The sequence below is a fragment of the Silene latifolia genome, chromosome 3 (genome assembly GCF_048544455.1).
Source record: "Silene latifolia isolate original U9 population chromosome 3, ASM4854445v1, whole genome shotgun sequence".
NCBI classification, from domain to species: Eukaryota; Viridiplantae; Streptophyta; class Magnoliopsida; order Caryophyllales; family Caryophyllaceae; genus Silene; species Silene latifolia.
This window is the reverse complement of record NC_133528.1, coordinates 69,096,912-69,116,800: the sequence shown is the minus strand read 5'-3', so window position 1 is coordinate 69,116,800 and position 19,889 is coordinate 69,096,912.

Genomic DNA, 19,889 nt, shown 5'->3' with positions numbered 1-19,889 from the left:
GGAATCACATCAAAATCATTTATGCATCTCAAGTTATAACAGTTTAAAGACAACCTCTTTATAATCGAAAAACACAACTACTTGATTTTACTTCCAAACAACAACCAAGCAAACAAAACAGTCCAAAACTCATAAAGCCAGTATTCATAATCATATGTTACTATTTTCAAAAGCCAAACAACAACATTCATCATGCACATAATTTATCTAACTTGCCAATTATGACTTACCCACATGTTTTTATTCTATCACTTTTCGTAAACAAAATCACAAATACACGACATCAAGTCCCCTATTCACATGTTACTAGCATAACAACATTATAAAATAACTTCCATTATATAACATGCTTAATCAGGAACCATGTTATCACACCACGATGATTCATCTTTTCCCACTAATTCATCCATCATACCACATATTTACCCACCATATTCGTTCAACACATTCACCCAGCACATGTTCAATTCACACTCCCAACCTTCTGTACTTTTACTCAACACGACAACAACAACATGTATACTTACTCATCGCTTTATATATATATATAGACAAAACACTTTTCCTTACATAATTATAACATGCCAAATTACACGTATCAATCATTATACTTTCATGCTTTACAATCCACCAACATATAATTCACGTCATCATCATCAATTCATGCAACATACTACTACATAGATACACACAGCACACAATATGCACATAACGATCCCGACACATATCCCATGGTGACCGGTTCAAAATTGTAGGGCGAGTTCGCGACTTTAGGACGTCTCCCAAGTCTTTGCATTAGCTCCTACAACCTTTACCCCGGGTTCATTTTAATTGACTCCCTAGATTCATTAGATTCATTGGTTACAGGTTTCAGGATCGTCGCTCTGATACCATTTGTAACACCCCCATACTCCAAGTGCCTTACCAGGACCACTCAGGTATGAGGATGTCACCATCTCGGTTACCCGAGGCATGATAATCATAAGACAATGAAGAAACATACTTTATTAAATAAGTTTAAGTGATTACATTACAAAACCAACTGTAAGCAAAATACAACTGTCCTCAAACTATAAACCAACTGAAAGGAACTGTTCTAATAAACACAAATGGAAGACTAAAGACTCGATATGTGATGACTCCATCCCCACTAGATCCCACGCGTATCCAAGATTTACCCGCTGCAACCGCTCACCACCCCGAATGGATCACCACGCTTTTAAAACATTTAAACGGGTCGATTAATCACACAACTTATATATATATATATATATATCAATAATAAGACAAACAGACAAACAACTGTCACACACACACACACACCACCAACCAATCCCCATCATCTCAATACTGACCGTCCACCCTTTGGACCCGACCCGCCACGCCAGTGGGGGACCGCACCGTTCCCACCTAAGCCCCGCTCATCATACCGAGCGATAACCCTGTCCCATTAATGTGCACATCCCTTTCCGTGGCGGGTTCCACGAAGGGCGAAACTAGGGCGTGAAGCCACTCCCGCAAGTGACCCCACTCGGCCCGAGAACGCATCTCGAGAACCATCAACAAGAATCACAACCACAAACACAAGACAATCATTATATCAAACAACCAAATACAAAACATCACCAATATCCCATTATGGGACTAATACCGAGTAGGAAATCCTACCCGGAAAGCACAACAAGCGACGGTATCTACAAATTTGTATCAAAAGCCTCTTCTACGAACCCTCCTCCTATCATATAACACATAGAGACTACACATCACATACTACACACAAAACCCCCAATCTCTAAATTAGGGTTTAACCAAACTTAACAAAACACTATAAAAATTATATTAAAAGCTTACCCTTGACGCAAGGAACTCAACGATACGAATAACGACAAGAACCGACCGTCTGAACTCCGGGAATTGCTAAGAATGCGATTAGGAAGATGAACTAGTTGCTTTCTCTCTTAAACAGGGTTTTAGGTTTTGCAAAAGTGATTTAAAACAATGACGATTATGTTTAAATACCTTAATCGCATAATTAACAAAACCCGAGAAAACTCCCCGTAAAACCGGACACTCGATCGAGTACCCAAGGTACTCGATCGAGTACCCCCTTACTCGATCGAGTGCCTAAGGCTACTTGATAGAGTACCCCCTTACTCTATCGAGTACCTAAGGCTACTTGATAGAGTACCCCCTTACTCTATCGAGTACCTAAGGCTACTTGATAGAGTACCCTACAGGTCAGAAACTTTTCTAAACCGCAACTTACCCTTACTCGACAGAGTAAGGCCTACTCGATAGAGTACCCCAAGACTTATAAATACGGAGTATTACAGCCATGCTAGCTCAAACCGTAGGAAGTGAAGAAAGGGCTATCTACTACCTTAGTAAGAAGTTCTTGGAGTACGAGTGCAAATACTCACAACTCGAAAAGACATGCCTCGCTCTTGTGTGGGCAACGAAGAAGCTACGCCATTACATGCTTAGCTACTCCGTCAAAATATACTCCAAAAAGGATCCAGTCAAATACCTCTTCGAAAAACCCGTCCTCAACGGACGCCTAGCAAGATGGACTTTGATGCTTTCAGAGTTCGATCTCAAATACGTGCCTCTGAAAGTTATAAAAGGGCGCGCCGTCGCCGAATTCTTCGCAGAAAAACCCATCAATGATGCACAAACAATAGACACTTGGTCATTTCCAGACGAGGATATACTCCAAACTGATGTGACTCCTGGGACCTTTACTTTGATGGGGCATCAAACTTAAGAGGATTTGGAATAGGATTGTTGCTCATTTCTCCTGAAGGTGAGCATACACCAATCTCTGTCAAACTCGACTTCGAGGTGACAAATAACGCCTATGAGAATCGAAGCTTGTCTCATTGGACTACAAGCGGCAGTGAGCTTAGGCATTAAAAACCTCCGAGTACATGGGGATTCATCCCTGATCATCAATCAAGTTACGGGATCTTGGAAAATCTGAAGCGAAAGCTTAGCACCATACCAAGCCAGAATAGACCAAGTTGCTCAATTCTTTGATCACGTGACATATCTACACCTACCTCGGGAAGAAAATCAATTTGCAGATGCTCTTGCAAAACTTGCATCTTTGATTAATATGCCAGATGACATGGTAGAAATGCCTTTGTGCATCGAACGACGGTCAGAGCCGGCTTATGTCCACCAAATCACCGATGAAGAGGAAATCGCACAGGAACCCTGGTTCCAAGCAATCCTAAATTTCAAGCTCAACGGTACCTATCCACCAGATATGGACAAGAGGGGACAATGTGTTATACGCCTACTAGCTTCCCAATACGTTCTCATGCAAGGAGAGTTATACAAAAGAACACCTCTTGGTGTAATCCTACGTTGCCTTGATCATTCACAGGCGCGGAAAGTGATGGAAGAAGTCCACGATGGAGAATGCGGTCCTCACATGAGTGGGCCCATGATGGCAAAGAAAATCACACGTTTGGGGTATTATTGGACCACAATGGAATCCGATTGCATCAAATACGTAAGACATTGCCACAATTGCCAAATCTTCGGGAATGTACAACATGTCCCTCATTCATTGCTCTATACGATGACATCTCCTTGGCCATTTTCTGCCTGGGGAATTGACATAATTGGGAAGATAACTCCAGCCCGAACAGGAGGTCACTATTTCATCCTAGTGGCAATTGACTATTTCACCAAATGGGTAGAAGCGGCTTCCTACACTAGTCTTACGGCTAAAAACGTGGCAAAGTTCATACAAAACAACATCATCTGTCGATACGGTTGCTAATTGTGTCTTAGTCCATGTATCTTTCATTGGCACAAAATGTGCTGACTTGGTCAGTCGATCCACTATAACCCATATCATATTGTTACCTTGTTGGCTCTTCGGTAAACCCACGATAAAATCCATAGAAATGGACTCCCACTTTCACTCAGGTACCTCAAGAGACTGAATCTTACCTTGTGGTCGTCGCTGCTCCCTTTTCACTCTCTAACATGTCAAACAACGAGCCACGAACTCAGCTGTTTCTTTCTTCATCCCAGGCCACCAGAAAATCTTCTTCAAATCTTTGTATAGCTTGTCACCGCCTGGATGTACCGAGTATGGTGTGCAATGAGCCTCTGTCATGATCATATTTTTCAACTCCTCATCATTAGGAACACACCACCTCCCATCAAATCTCACACTACTATCTATATGAATAGAGAATCTAGACACTGTCCCTTTCTCTACTCCAGCTCTCTACTCCTCAATCTTGGGAACCGACGCCTATTTACTGCGAATGTCATCATAAAGGTCTGGCTCCACTGTCAAATCTCCCCTAGCATCCCCTTTCTGGATCATATGTATCCCGAACTTCCCCACCTCATCTCTCAATCTCATCAAAGATATAGTTGTGCATAAAGAATGCACACTCTTCCTGCTCAAAGCATCTGCAACCACATTGGCTTTCCCTTCATGGTATATAATATCCATGTCATAATCACCAATCAACTTCATCCACCTCCTCTGTCTCATGTTCAACTCCTTTTGATTGAAGATGTACTTGAGACTCTTGTGATCTGAAAATACCTTAAAGGTCGCCCCATATAGGTAATGCCTCCAAATCTTAAGAGCAAAAACAACTGCACCCAACTTAAGATCATGTGTAGGGTAGTTCTCCTCATAAGGCTTCAATTGCCTAGAAGCATAGGCAATCACTTTCCCATTCTGCATCAACACACAACCCAACCCATTCTTTGAAGCATCCGTATACACCTCAAAGTTCTCACTCCCTTCAGGCAATGCTAAGATTGGAGCTGTGGTCAAACGCTCCTTTAATGTCTGCAACACCGTCTCACAACTTTCATCCCAGCGAAATCTGTTCTCTTTCCTCATCAAAGTTGTCATAGGTCTAGCTATCTTGGAGAAATCTTTCATGAACCGTCGATAATACCCTGCTAAACCTAAGAAACTCCTGATCTCAGCCACATTCCTTGGTGCTTCCCACCTGGTAACTGCTTCAATCTTTGCAGGATCCACAGCTACCCCTTTTTTTGAAATCACATGCCCCAGAAAAGCAACCTATTCTAACCAGAACTCACACTTGGATAACTTGGCATACAACTGATGATCTCGCAAGGTCTGCAACACAATCCTCAAATGCTCCTCATACTCCTCTTTAGTCTTAGAAAAGACTAAGATGTCATCTATGAAAACCACCACAAACTTATCCAAGAACTGACTGAAGACCCGGTTCATCAAATCCATAAACACAGCAGGTGCATTAGATAACCCAAACGGCATCATCACATACTCATAATGACCATACCTCGACGTGAAAGCTGTCTTTGGTATGTCCTCCTCTCGAATCTTCACCTGATGGTAACCCGACCTCAAATCAATCTTAGAAAAGACTGATGCACCGCTCAACTGGTCAAACAAATCATCTATCCTTGGCAAAGGATACTTGTTCTTTACCGTCACTCTGTTCAGCTCCCCATAATAGATGCATAACCTCAAGCTCCCATCTTTCTTCTTCACAAACAGAACTGGTGCTCCCCACGGTGATACACTAGGTCTAATGTATCCCCTCTCAATCAAATCATCCAGCTGCTTCCTTAGCTCCTCCAACTCCTTAGGACCCATACGGTACGGCGCCTTAGAGATTGGCCCCGTCCCCGGTTTCAGCTCAACACTGAAATCTATCTCCCTCTTCGGTGGCAACCCCGGAATCTCCTCTGGAAAGACGTCTGGAAATTCTCCCACCACTGGTATCTGCTCAACTGTCGGACTCTCTACTCTATGATCCCTCACATGGCACAAGATCAACGGGCACCCCTTCCTCAGATAGGACTTCAAGGTCACTGCTGCAATCAACTTAACTTTGGGTTTGACCACAAACCCACGATAAGACACACTAATCCCTTTAGGACCTCTCAAAGAAACCCTCTTTTGATGGCAATCTATCTTAGCCTTGTACTTTCCCAACCAATCCATCCCAACTATCATCTCAAAACCATCTAAAGGGAACTCGAACAAGTCTACAGGTAGATCAACTTGCCCAACTATCATGGATACACCTTTGTACAACCTCCCACAAGATACAGACTCACCCGAAGGTATAAAAACTTCTTCTCTTACAGACTCATACTCACTCAAACCCAACCTTTTAACATGACTCGATGATACAAACGACTGTGACGCTACCAAATCAAACAAAACAAAGGTAAAAACACCATTAACGAGAAATGTACCGGTGATAACATGAGCATCATCCTCACCGCTTTCTTTCTTCTCATCATAAACACTTGCCATTGCCGGTCTTCCGCCCACCTCCCCGGACAAGATTAGTTTGGTAGTCGGTTTAGCACCCGACCCCTAGTTGTTGTTGGTGTTTGTAGTCGGTTTCTGATAAGAATTACCGTCATTGCGGTTAGCCCCATCGTTGTTGTTCTGACCTCCCCTGTTGTTCCATGACCCAGCCGGCCTATTACTAGCATAACTCTATGCAGGACCCTGTGAGAAACTCCCCTGTGACGGTCTCTGGAAACCCCCACTCATCGCACTGGTGCACTCATGTCTCTTGTGGCCCACACCGCCACAGTTATAACAGGTCATACCCCAACTATCACCACCACTACCATGGCCACGCCCATATGAAGCCCCAACACTAAACCCCGAGCCCGACAAATATGCTCTCACCTGATGATGGTTACTCTTCTTGTAGTTGGACTGACCACCACCCTCGCTCTCAGCTTTCCTCTTCTCAGCACCCCTCTCTTTGGTCATCTCAACCAACCTCTCAGCCCTCCCAGCTCGCTCATAGACTTCATTTACATCTGTAAGGACTCCCACCGGTAACTTCTCCATAATCTTGGGGGTCAACCCCTTCTCAAACCTCAAAGCTAAGTTCTCCTCACTCAGTCCCATGTCCTCAGCATATCTGGACTTCTCATTAAACTTGCGGTAGTAATCAGCTACCGTCTTATCGGATGTCATCTTAAAATCATCAAATTCTTCTCTCAACTTACTCCTCACAAGTTCCGGCACGAACTCACACCTCATAGCTTTCCTGAACTCATCCCAAGGTATTGCAGGTAGCCCTGCTTCATGTACATCTCCCTAGCACTCACCTTAACCTTATCCCATCACTCACCGGCCGCTTCCCTCAAGTAGAACGCAGCTTGTTCCACTTTGATCTCCTCTGGGCAATGAACTAACTCCAGGATATTCTCCATCTCTCTGTGCCAATTATCCAGCAGAATTGGCACCCCAGTCCCCTTATACTCCTTAGGGTTGAACCTAGCTATGTGAATGCTGATTTTGGAGTGATCAGCATCTTTATCCTTTCCCACTCTTTTCAAAGCTTTTGTAAGAGCATCTTGGTGCTCCAACATCTTCACTATGTCATCCACGGTCATACTCTCAGCTCTAGCATACAAGGCGGTTCTTTTCGGCGGCATCTTGTAACTATATAAGAAAAGGTAGATATAAACACATATCCCACATCTCAAAACACGCATATGACCTGTATAAAGCCCACTCGATCGAGCCCCTACACCTACTCGATCGAGTTGAGGTCACTCGATCGAGTTGCCCCACCTACTCGATCGAGTACCTCGACTCCAGAACCTGATCAGAAAACTCCCAAAAACACACTCGATCGAGCTGACTAGCCACTCGATCGAGCTGACCCCACTCGATCGAGTGCCCCTACCTACTCGAGCGAATGCCCAAAAACCTGCTTCTGCCCAGAAAACACAAAACTACCTACTCGATCGAGTCAGACCCACTCGATCGAGCCTCTCACCTACTCGATTGAGTGCCCCCCACTCGATCGAGTCATGCAGACTCGTATAACTACCCGCATGCTTATCTTTCTTTCCCAACTTTATATATAACCTTTATGCTACCAACATAACGTCAACAACAATATACATATATATACGCAACTCTTTATATACTCAAACAAAACAACTATACTTCCGTATTTCTAACATGCCACATTATAAAACAAACAACATGCCTTCATTCATCCAACATACAAATCACATAATCATCATCTTCATTCCATACCTCCTATCCCCCACATTCATACATCCACCGATTCACCACATGTTATTATGTAAATATGCAAACAAGATAATAACACATCACGATCCCGACACGTACCTCATGTGACCGGTTCAAAATTGTAGGGCATGCTCGGACTTTAGGACGTCTCCCAAGCCTTTGCATTAGCTCCTACAACTTCTACCCCGGGTTCATTTTAATTTGACTCCCTATGTTCATTGGTTTCAGGTTTCAGGATCGTCTCTCTGATACCACTTTGTGACACCCCCATACTCCAAGTGCCTTACCAGGACCACTTAAGGTATGGAAACGTCACAATCTCGGTTACCCAAGGCAATGATAATCATAAGACAATAAAGAAACATACTTTAAAAGTAAATACGGTTTAAGTGATTACATGTCCAAACCAAAACTGTTAAACTGAAATACAAAGTTCCCAAAAACGTCTACTAGCAAAACTGTCATAACTATAAGACTTCGTCTGACACAGCGGAAGACTCTTCTAACAGCCACGTGATGACTCATCCCAGCTATCTCATACGCATCATATCATACCTGCTCAATAACTGCTCACCATCCCCGAATGGATCACCACAGTTTTTCAAAACAAACAACGGGGTCAGTACTAATTACACGATACAAACCACAATGAAACAAATGCCAAACAGCTCAATCAACACATCAATCCCCAGTCTCCATAATCAACCTCCACACAACTGACTACACACTAAAGTGTGTAGTCCTGCCAGAGTACCCATCGCAACAAGTACTCCACACCGCCAGTGGGGGACCGCAGTCGTACCCACCAAATCCCCGCTCATCAACCACTGAGCGATAAACCCAAGTTTCCTTAATGTGAACATCCCCTCCTGTGGCGGGTTCCACAGAGGGCGAACCAAGGGCGTGAAGCCACTCCCGCAAATGACTCCACTCAGCCAGGGACGCTCCCCGAATATCACAGACAGTTATACAACAACATTCAACAATATAAACCAACAACCGTCACAATCACCAGCAATATAATTAATCAATAATCACAATACAACCACCACACACATCATGTAACTAATACTGAGTAGGGAAAACCCTACCTGGAAAGCAACACGAAATCAGACAATCTAAGCAGCTACTCAGAATCTCTCCTCAACAAAGCCTCCTCATATACATACATACATACATAATATCACTACCGTAACCACATAATCATAAAAACCCCCAAATTCCCAATTTAGGGTTTAACCAACATTAACCAAATGATATAAAAATGATATATAGAACTTTCCCACGACGCAAGGATCACAACGGTATAAAGAACAATGAAAACCGACACCTCTAGCTCCGGGATTTGCCAATAATGCGAAGGGACAAGACAACGTAACTTGAAATCTCTCTTGACTGTGATTTAGGTTTTTGTAAAAGTGTTTAAGAAAGATGACGGAACTTAATATATATTAATCCGCATTATTAACAAACCCGTCACAAATCACCCGTTAACCGACTTACTCGATCGAGTGCCAAGCTTACTCGATCGAGTACCCTACAGGCAGACTACTGTTTTGCATAAAATCCAACTTACTTGACAGAGTAAGCCCCACTTGATAGAGTACCCTCAGACACATAAAACCGTAGTATTACACATACCTAAACTCCTTCGTGTGTTTAGTATAAATAGAGACCTTCGGCCTCCATATTTGGTACGCGAGTGTCCGCCCTTCTCTTTTCTCTTTTCATTCTAGACCACGCTTTTGCTTTCGACACCTACGTGCTTGATCAATCGACCACGTAAGCTCAGATCATTCTGAGTCCCAGTCACGTTGCATAGACCGACCAATTTGACCAACTCCACTTAATCAATCTAATCAATCTTTTAAATCCTTTAACAAGGGCACTTTCATATTCGCATATTCAAGTCGAGCAATCACTAAATGATAACTTAGTCAATTTCGTTTCGTCAAACATGTAAGTATGAGGGTGTAAAAACCTATTTTGTTTTTTGTAGTTTTATTTTTGTATCATTAATGTAAGGTTTATATCAAAAGCACGTTCAAAACCGTCTTTAAAAACCATCTTTTAAAACCGTTTTAACAAAACAACGGAGATCTGACGTCAAGAAGAAACGCAGCAGCAGCTGCGCCTCTTCGAAGAGTCGCAGTACATGTTGCGCCTCTTCCTGAGGCTGCCGCTGCTCCTGCTCTTCTTCTTCTTCCTCGATCTTCTGCAATTTTCTGTTTCTTTTATTTCTTTTGTTAGTTTCAGTACGTAAATCATGTTCTATTTAATTCTTTTTAAACTATAACACGTAATTCGACATAAATCCCTTATAATTCAATATTTGCGGGTTTTCGTCATTGTGGACAGCGGGCCGCCCACGGGGGCGCTTGGAGTGAAGGGGCTCGAAAACAAGCGTTTGCATTTGTATGGAGTCGCCACCAATTTTTATGGGAAATTGGAACCGTTCGAATACCTCGTGTCATGTCAAGACACAAAGTAGTGACATGAACACTAAGCAATCGTTACCCTTAGCATTCTATGTCTAGAATGACTCTCGTGGATGCCAATGAACACGGGTGCTCACAGATATCTGGAGTAAGGGGTGAGGGTACGTATTAGGAAGCTCTTTTGATCGAACACCTAATCCCGCCCGCCTCGATAGCGGCCTCTACTAATGATTAGGGAGTTATTCGTACTTGATATATCGTCGGCTATATGCATGTAATGCAACATCCATTAGATTAATCCTAGCATGTAAGAAATTAACTAAGTCGGTGAACAATTAATTTAACAAACAATTGGGTCGAAATAGGATTTAATATTGATTTACATGTGAAAACATACAAACAATAAAAGGAATATGATAATGATGAATTACAATAATGAAAATTACAATAATTACATCGATTAGGCGATTTATGTCGAAAATACCTTTAAAACGGATAATTTGATAAAAAGAAATAAAAGAATAAAATTACGAACAGGAATTAGCGATATTACGGATATTAGTTAGTTAATACGCAAACTAATCAAACTACGTCAAGGCGAGAAAGGAGTTCGGGGACAGAATTCACCCTGAACAGCGCAGCGAGACATCGCGCCCTTTGGAAGAGGCGCGGCGATTCTTTGCGTCTGTTCCAAGGGTGAGTTCTGGCTGTGAAGCCGGAACTGCAATTGTTAATGTCAATTGATGAATTTAATGGATTGATTTAATTATTTACTCGGATGAAAGTGACTAGCATGTTATTTACATATGATTGAGGTCATAAAAAACAGTAAAACATGAATGAGACGGAATTAAACGGATTAATTATGTGAAGGGTCGATGTTAATGAACGATTAATTAGTGACATCGGTGAAACAAACTAAACAATGACGAAATATCAATGAATACGGATGCAAATATATCAATGACGAATCTCAGAAACTCAATATGGACAGATTGAATCCCTAAAAATCCGGGTTTGAACATTAATGACGAAAAACCCGTAAATATTGATTATCTAGGATTTAAGTCGTAACAACAATGAATAAAACATATTAATGATGAATGAATAATTTATTAATGATCATGTGAACGAATTAACAGAAAACAATTGAAAGCAAATAAAAACGAAAGACGAATTACGAGAGGACGAAGAAGAAGAAAAAGAAGCGAATGCGCGGCCTCATGAAGAGGCGCGGCAGTGCTGCGCTCCTTGAAGAGGCGCGGCGATTCTTGCGCGTCTTTTCTCGACGTCCTGTCTCACCGGAAATCCGCAAAAAGGGTTTTAAAAGACGGTTTTAGAAATCGGTTTTAATGAGGTACTTTCGACATAAACCTTACAATTGTTATACAATAATCAAAATACAATAAAATAAAAGAGGATTATACACCCTCAGACTTACATGTTGACGGAACGAGAAGAACTAAGAAGATCGATTAGTGATGCTCGACGCGAATGCAAGGAAAGAGTGCCCTCGTAAGAGGAAAACGATTTAACAAGTTGATTAATTAGATTGATTGAGTGTAGTGGTCAAATTGGTCGGTCATGCAACGGAGAGGCTGGTACCCGGAAAGATCCGAGCTTACGTGGTCGGAAGTCCAAGCACGTAGGCGCCAATTAGTAAGAACGAAGTCTAGAATGCAAAGGGAGAAGAGAAGGGCGGACACTCGCGTGAGAAATATGAGGAACGAAAGCTCCTATTTATACTAATCACGTGAAGGAATAGGGTTTCGGAGACTCTTTGGAAGTGAATCTCGGAAAGATATAAAAAAGATACGTAAATCATGCAAAGAAGGGCCTGGGAAGAGGCGCAGCGACCATGCGTCTCTTGGAAGAGGCGCAGACACTGCGCTCGTCTGTTCCCAGGAGGTTTCCTCCTGCTTAAGAAAGATTTCCGCGTTTTAGTTATGGTAGGACGGATTTAATTTGATTATCTTCTGAATATTACGGGATATTGTTTGCCAAAAGATAAAATTTGATGAATATGGAATAGAAACATCCTAACATTCCAGGACATTCGACTCGGGATTTAACAAATATCGAAAAATGGAGACGGTTTTTGACCCGGACTCAATGAATGTACTCTAATTACTGCCAAAACGACCGTATCAGGACGTAGATGACAACTAAGAGGTTGACATTTATATTTGAGCAATCACTTGACGATAAACTTACGAACTGTCACTAATCGTTCCGCGAATCAAACATGCGGCCCAATCATCACCGGGTGGTTTGCGAGGGGTGCAGAAACGAGGTGTCTACAGAGCCCCCACTTTGACTGAGGCTTGGACAAGGCGAAAGTCAAAGTATAGCCATCAGGTCAATCGAAGATTACAACCTGACGACTATGGCGACGCGAGGCGGCTCAAGGGGTCTGAGCCAAGGACCTGTCGTCGGGAACATTTTAGAGTCTGTCGACTATCGGGGAGGGTCGTTTAAAGTCCATTAGACTACGTAAGGAGGCTCGCCAGCCATAAGAAGAGATCATACCTGAGACTTAATCGAACTTCGCGGGGAATAAGAGATATTGAAAGCAGCAGGACGTCAGTAGAAACTGCTGGGGGGAATCCGCTTGCGTCAGTCTCGAGCGAACTCTGGCGAAATACGCCGACGACTAGGAACATCTGAATCGTCGTAGGGGAAACCTTGAATGAGCAAGATCGCAAAATACTACTCGCGGGTAAAATGATTTGACGACTAGGAACATCTCGAATCGTCATGAAAGAAAGTCTCGAGTGAGCGATCGCAAAATACTACCGCGCGGATAAAATGGTTGAGCAATATCGAAATCACAAAGGGATAAAATGAATTCGGACAATACTGCGAAATATTGTCGCACTGGATAAAACATGGGCCGGAACGAAAGGAAATCGTCGAAACGGACCAAAGTGATAAAATGTCATCGAGGAAGAGGCGCACCAAAGATGGGCCCACGGGTAACGAACTCATAACGGATTTTTGAAAATCCGCCGGAGGGGAAACAAAGGAAGAGGCGCAGCAAGAGCTGCGTCTCTTGGAAGAGGCGCAGCACCTGCTGCGTCTGTTCCCCAATTTGGCAATTTCTGCGTAAAAACGCGAAATCAGAAGGGTTTCATTTCATTATTTCGAAACACAAATCCTTCAATTTCTCTCTCAAATCTTCACCATTTTCGTCGAGGTTGGATTCAAAAGCTTGCTTGGAATATGACTAATCGAGGTATGTGTTTTAATCTTGCATTAATCTTCCATATTTGTCGAATTTTGAGCCGCGAACATTAGGGTTTTCGACCCTTTTGATCGAAAATTTGGGGCTTCTCCCCCAAATGGATTTGTCATGCCAAATTGATACTAGAAATGAGTAGTAGGCAATGTTAGGAACATAACCATGTATTTACTTCGAATTTTCATCAAGTTTTGAGCCCTTGAGCGAATTTTGAGACGGTTTCACAGCTAGATCATAAATTGCTTCGAAAATGGCCTTGGGATCGCCCATTTGCGATGAAATTTGATATTAGGGACCCTTGGATGATGGGTAAACTTCCTACCATCTCGGAAGTTTGGTTGGTGACAACTTTTGCAGGACACCTTTTAGGGCATAATCGTCGTTATAGCGAAATGCCGCCGAATTTTCGACTCGAACTCGGAACTAGGCTTTGACTTGGGCTTGACTTGACCCTGTCCATCGCATGAGTGATTGATTTGGTGGGAATATGGCCGAGGATGGCCGAGAAAGGGGCGATTTCGGGCCTTGAAGGCTCGAAATACTACTTAACAAAGGCTTGTCATCATGTGATGCGGCCTGGATTTGCTTTAATCGTTGCATGTGACGATGCTTCTACTTCCGGGAGAGATCCCATGGATATAGACGCCGCCGTTGTTGAGGAGGCTTTAGAGCGGGCCTTCACCGCCGCGGTGATGGGCTGCTGCAGAGGAGGTCCCCGAGGAGGAGGTGGCGACGAGGAGGAGATCCCGAGACGGGCCCACCTCGGACGAGGAGGTCGCCACCGAGAGGTGCTCTGCGTGGCCGAGACCGGGAGAGTAGGCACCTTGTGTGGGCTGCAGAGGGTCACTTGTCCTACAGGACGGTGAAGAGCTTGGTAAATAGGAATTCCCTAACTCATTACCCATCCTTCTCTATTTTGTTCAAATCTCTTTCAAATTCAATTCAAAACTAAAGATAGCTTTGTTTCAAATCATAATAGGAGGCCGGAACATCCGGTCGTTCTCGGGTATACGACAAATGATGGAGCATTACGAGCGGCGGTCGGAGGAGGAGAGGGCCATGATCGAGCGCGGAGCGTTCGGTCCTCCGTGCGGAGTGTCCGGAGGGACATCGTGAAGAGAAGTTGCGGGCCAACCTCGGCCGGTCCGTGCTTTCTTGGATCGATTCTGGGACACGACTTCCACTTTTCACCTGCCTTTCGGTGAGGTGGGGGTCACCTTGGAGGATTACGGCATGATTTACAGTGCAGTGCGGGGGATCGAGGAGATGACGTGGCGGAGACGGCATGAGGGCGGATTCGGCCGAGGCGAGGAGGTTGATCGGCTGGAACGTGTCGCCGAAGGCTGTTGCGGTGCCGGGTTTGGTACCCAAAGTACCTATGTTCGAGATTACTTTGCGGGAAGACCCCGATCGGTGGTGATCGATGGGAGGGAGACGCTCCTCCTCCTTGTACAGCCCGAGCGAGAGCTCGTCTGTGGCTTTGGTGGTTCTTGTCTTCGATCTACCTCGGAGACAAGGGTGAGAGGTCACGACGAAGCTTCTTCCCTTTCTCTCGACTTGAGTTCCCTAGGGCGCCGGGACTGGTCATCTGCTGGTTTTGCGGTCCTCATCCGCTTTATGAGGGCCATGGTTCGTCCGGAGTTGATGGAGAAGGGGACTTCTCCCGGCGCTGTCGGACTGGACTACCGTTGGAGGTATGAACCTTCCTTTAGATCAACGTAAATTCCTTTCTTTTATCAAAAATCAAAAGATCGTCATTGACTATTCTGTTTTATAGGCGTGGGTGTACTCCTACTTTCCGGGCCTCGCGCCCAAGAGGACGGAGCCGTTGGAGAGGGCCTATCCCGTGGTGAGGGATTGGGTCATGTGTCGGACGAAGAGCAAGCGTTCTTCTCACAACGTCTACCGGCGGGATGTGAACGCCCTTCACCGAGCAAATGAGTATTCCATTTGTATTCATTCATATTTTGGCTTTAACCGATCATAGGAATGACCTTTGCTTTCATATTGTCGCAAAGGGTGCCCGGACCTTGGGCGGAGTACGCTAGAGCGCCTCCTTTTGTTCTTTGAGATCCTTCGTCCTAGGAGCTCGAGTCGGCTCTTTGTTGTGGACGTCGATGGGTCCTGTATGGTACCTGGGCGAGCGGTTAGCACGTCAGTGCTTTCGGGGTGCGTTGACGGTTCCCGTCGATCCTCCTAGGACGATGTTCAGGGAGCCTTCCGAGGCTGAGAGGGAGGCGGACTTGGCCGGTGTCGATGGCGACGACCTTCTTCTCCCTGAGGAGGATTACTCAGCGTTCCTTTACGGGAGGTTGGCCTATTGGCCGGTAGTGGTGAGTATCCTTTGTTTTCTTATTGATTTGATTTTGAAAATTACGACGAAGGATCATCGATTAATGAGAGTCGTTTTGTCCTTGTAGGAGGTTGAGGCAGCGGGCATCGAGCCCCCAGAGTACCCTGAGACTCTCGAGTACACTGACGCTACTGGGAGGACGACGATCTCCGAGTTACGTGACTTTGACGTAGCTGTGACGGATGCTGGCCTAGATGATCGGCAAAGATCGATTCGGAGGGTGAGCTCCCATTTTGCATAGTTTTCGTGTAAGAACACGTTTGATCGGATTTGTTTAATTTGCTTTGAGAATTTCCTTTTGAAATGCAGGTCGCGCCATCTCGGTTCGTGGCACTATGGAGGGTGGCCAACCGGCTACGAGCTACGGCCATTGAGGCACTCGTCGGCGGTCGAGGTCGTCAGGTATGAACCTTTATATCCATTTTTCGATCTTCTTTTTTTTTTTTTTTTTTTTTTTTTTTTTTTTTTTTTTTGAAAATTTTGGTTTTCCAATTGAGTTGATTGACATGAGCCAATTTCATTGCTTGTTTGCGGGGGTGACCGTGAGTCGGGACGAGAGTTGGCCCAGGCTCGGGAGGAGACGGCTCGCCTGTCGAGGGAGCTCGAGTTTCGGGATGCCGAGATCGCTGCTCTTATGGCGAGGGTTGCCGAGCTGGAGGGCGCCCAGCAGTAGCTTGTGTAGTTTGTAGACTTGTACATCTGATTTTGAACATTGTTTGGACTTGGTTTTGGGGCGCAAGCCCCCAGTTTACTTGGATCTGGATTTATTTGGGGCGAAGCCCCGATTAACTTGTACGTTTGTACCTTGTTTGGGGCGCAAGCCCCCGCTTGCTCGTACATTTGCTTTTTGTTGTATATATGACGGCCCGAGTGCCTTTGCTTTCTTTGGTTGTGTTGTTTGTACCGCAGTTAGTTCTTGAACAGGTTTGGTAGACAACGGTTTACGCCGTCGTCTTCCGGAATTTACATAGAAAAAAATCACGCAAAGATATACATTTTATATACACATAAGGCCTTTAATTAGTGCAAACGTGCAAAATGAGACTCGAAAGGACGCAGAAAATGCAAAAATTTTGTCGAAATGACCGGACGGTAGGGAGGGCTACCCCCTTAAAAAAAGAAAAAAAAAAAGAAATCTATAAGTTAGAAAATGGAGAAATATAAATATTGAATTTTATTAAAATGAAAATAAAAAATATGTCAAAAAGAAATGATTTAAAGTGTTGAAATGGCGGAAGTGTCGATGTCGCCTCGAAATGCGTGCTTGCGAATTTAGGAAACCGGAGGCATGGTAATTGTCTCGGATTTACCAAAATAAAATCCCGTAGGAATAGGAAATTATTCGATATAGGATTAGGAAAGATCCAAACACGGAAATCACGAAAAGCTAGGGTCAGAAGAGGCGCAGCATGAGTCGCGTCCCTTTGAAGAGGCGCAGCAGTCTGCGCTGTTCCTGCAGTCGGTTCGACGGATTTTTGGAAACAAAGAAATTGGTATAAATAGAAGCGTCGACGAAGCTTTAAATTATATAATTCTTCCGCCTCTTCTTCGTCGCCTTACATAAAATTCTCAAAATAAATTTTCAAGAGAAAATTATCATCATGAATACTTTGGAGGTCCGTTTGAAGGAATGGACTAATGAATTCTCAAACATTGAGAAACATGATATGGGTGCTTATAACCTTGGGTCTTTGTTGAGTTTGAAACTCATTAAAGTTGTAAAGCCGTTCTTGGATGCTTGCCTTGATTATTGGGATCCAAATTATCATGTTTTTGCGTTCCCGGAGGCGATATTTGTCCTTTTCCGGAGGAAATTGCTCGCTATTGGCGGGTGGGACCCCGAACATCTACCCGCCATCCCTTCTATCGCTCAAGGGTATAAGAGCAAATTTAGAGATTTGCTTGGACTTACTAGACTCGAGGTGGATCGCCTTGTTACTCTGAAAGGCGTGCGGATGTTGGATTTTATAGATCGATTCATCAACAGGGCCGACCCTACTGTCTCCTATGTTGCTAGAAGGAGAGCGTTAGGCTTCTGTTTGCTTCATGTATATGTCTTTCAGGGACATGTTGACGAAGAACTGCGAGGTGATCCCCGTCTATTGGGCCTTATTGAGCAAATGGAGTCGCGCAGAGCCCACTTGTCATGCTTAGGGGAGATTATCTTGGGCTTGGATAATAGGAAATCCAACCGCGATCTTCCATTTTTGGGAGTCCCGTTATCCTACGGGTAAAAGACACTTTTTCTTTTTTTTTCTTTTTTTCTCTTCTTTATTTTTCGTTGTTTTTTTTTTTTTTTTTGTTTTTTTTTTTTTTTTTTTTTTTTTTTTTTTTTTTGGTGTCTAATACCTGTCTTGGTAGGTTTGGCTCATGGAACGGCTCCGATTGCTCGAGCCCCCAGTTCATGCACTTTCCTATCATGCCCGTATGATTTCGATGAGGACACGGCTGTACATGGTGGATTTCACCCGGGTCTGCGACTATTGGAAGAACAAGCTGAAGACTGATGACGGCCCTTTGATCAGGTGGGTTGTACCGTGGTGGCACCTCAAGTCTGTCACTGGGGTGTCTTCTTTAGATCCCACTAGGTCCGTGCGCATCCCTGGATTGGAGTTTATGGTGTGCATCTTTCCTGAGAGGTTGATGAGGCAAGTAGGGTTGAAGCAGATGATCCCTAGGCTTGACACCGTCCCGCAGACTGCTATGGCGTTGACTACCGAGAGCCGAAGAGAGTGGGCTATGAAATGGGCCCAAAGAAACATGTGGTTCCTGAGCTTCTCTGCCAATGCTTTGTGGGTGTCGGACTCTTATCTGAGGTGGAGGAAGGCTGCAACTTCGGAAGAGCGCGAAAGACTGAGGAAGCGCGAGCCCGTTGACTACAAGGTGCGCGAGGGAGAGAAAGAGAAAGAGAAGCATCTGACCGAAGGAGAAGAAGAAGCCGGGTTTCAAGTCATTCATCCTTCGAAGAAATCAAAGACTACTCCTGTCGCAGAGATGGTGGTTGACAAGAATGGGAGAGTCAGGCCTCGAGAAAGACCGTTGGTGATTAGGTCTGGAGTGGTGCAAGAGCGCCCGGCTCGAGGTCGTGACAAGAAATATGACAAGAACGACAAGGGCAAGGGAAAGATGGAGGAATAGCCCAAGTCTTAGTTATTATTATTTGATTATTATTATTATTGTTGTAATAAAAAGGAGGGATTTTTAGAATCCTAGCCTATCTATTTTTATTATTTGTCGTACTATTATTATTAGAAAATGGATGAATAATAAAAAAAGGTTAAATGGTTATGAAACCGTTGGCATTTTCTTTACTTATCCTTGTCGAATTTCAAATGCAATGCAAATGTCCTTCTATTTACATTTTAAATATAGTTGTGGGTTGAATCCCGTGAAGGATTGCCTACGTATTCACTTAAAGAAAGCGAAATCAAACCCTTGCGCGTAGTTCGAGTAAATGTAAAAGAATAATTGTTCGAAGCAAGAGCTTGTAATGAACATAGAAAATAAGCATGAGCTTTACTTACTCTGGAGGTGCGAATTTAGTTTGTTTGATGATATGAGGATGACAAGTTTGCCAAGATGCAAGAGCATAGTGACATTCAAATAGGCCAGGGGCCGTTTATTTAGTGCCACAAGAGCGACACGTGGGTTTACGCGAGGCGCGTTTCTGTTCTATCCTAGGCATAGTATCGTTTCAGTTGGTCGAGATTTGTGGGGTTTGAAAACTCATTTCCATCCAGGTCTGTGATTCTAACCGCACCCCCTGGGAGTATGGATTTGACTAGATATGGTCCGGCC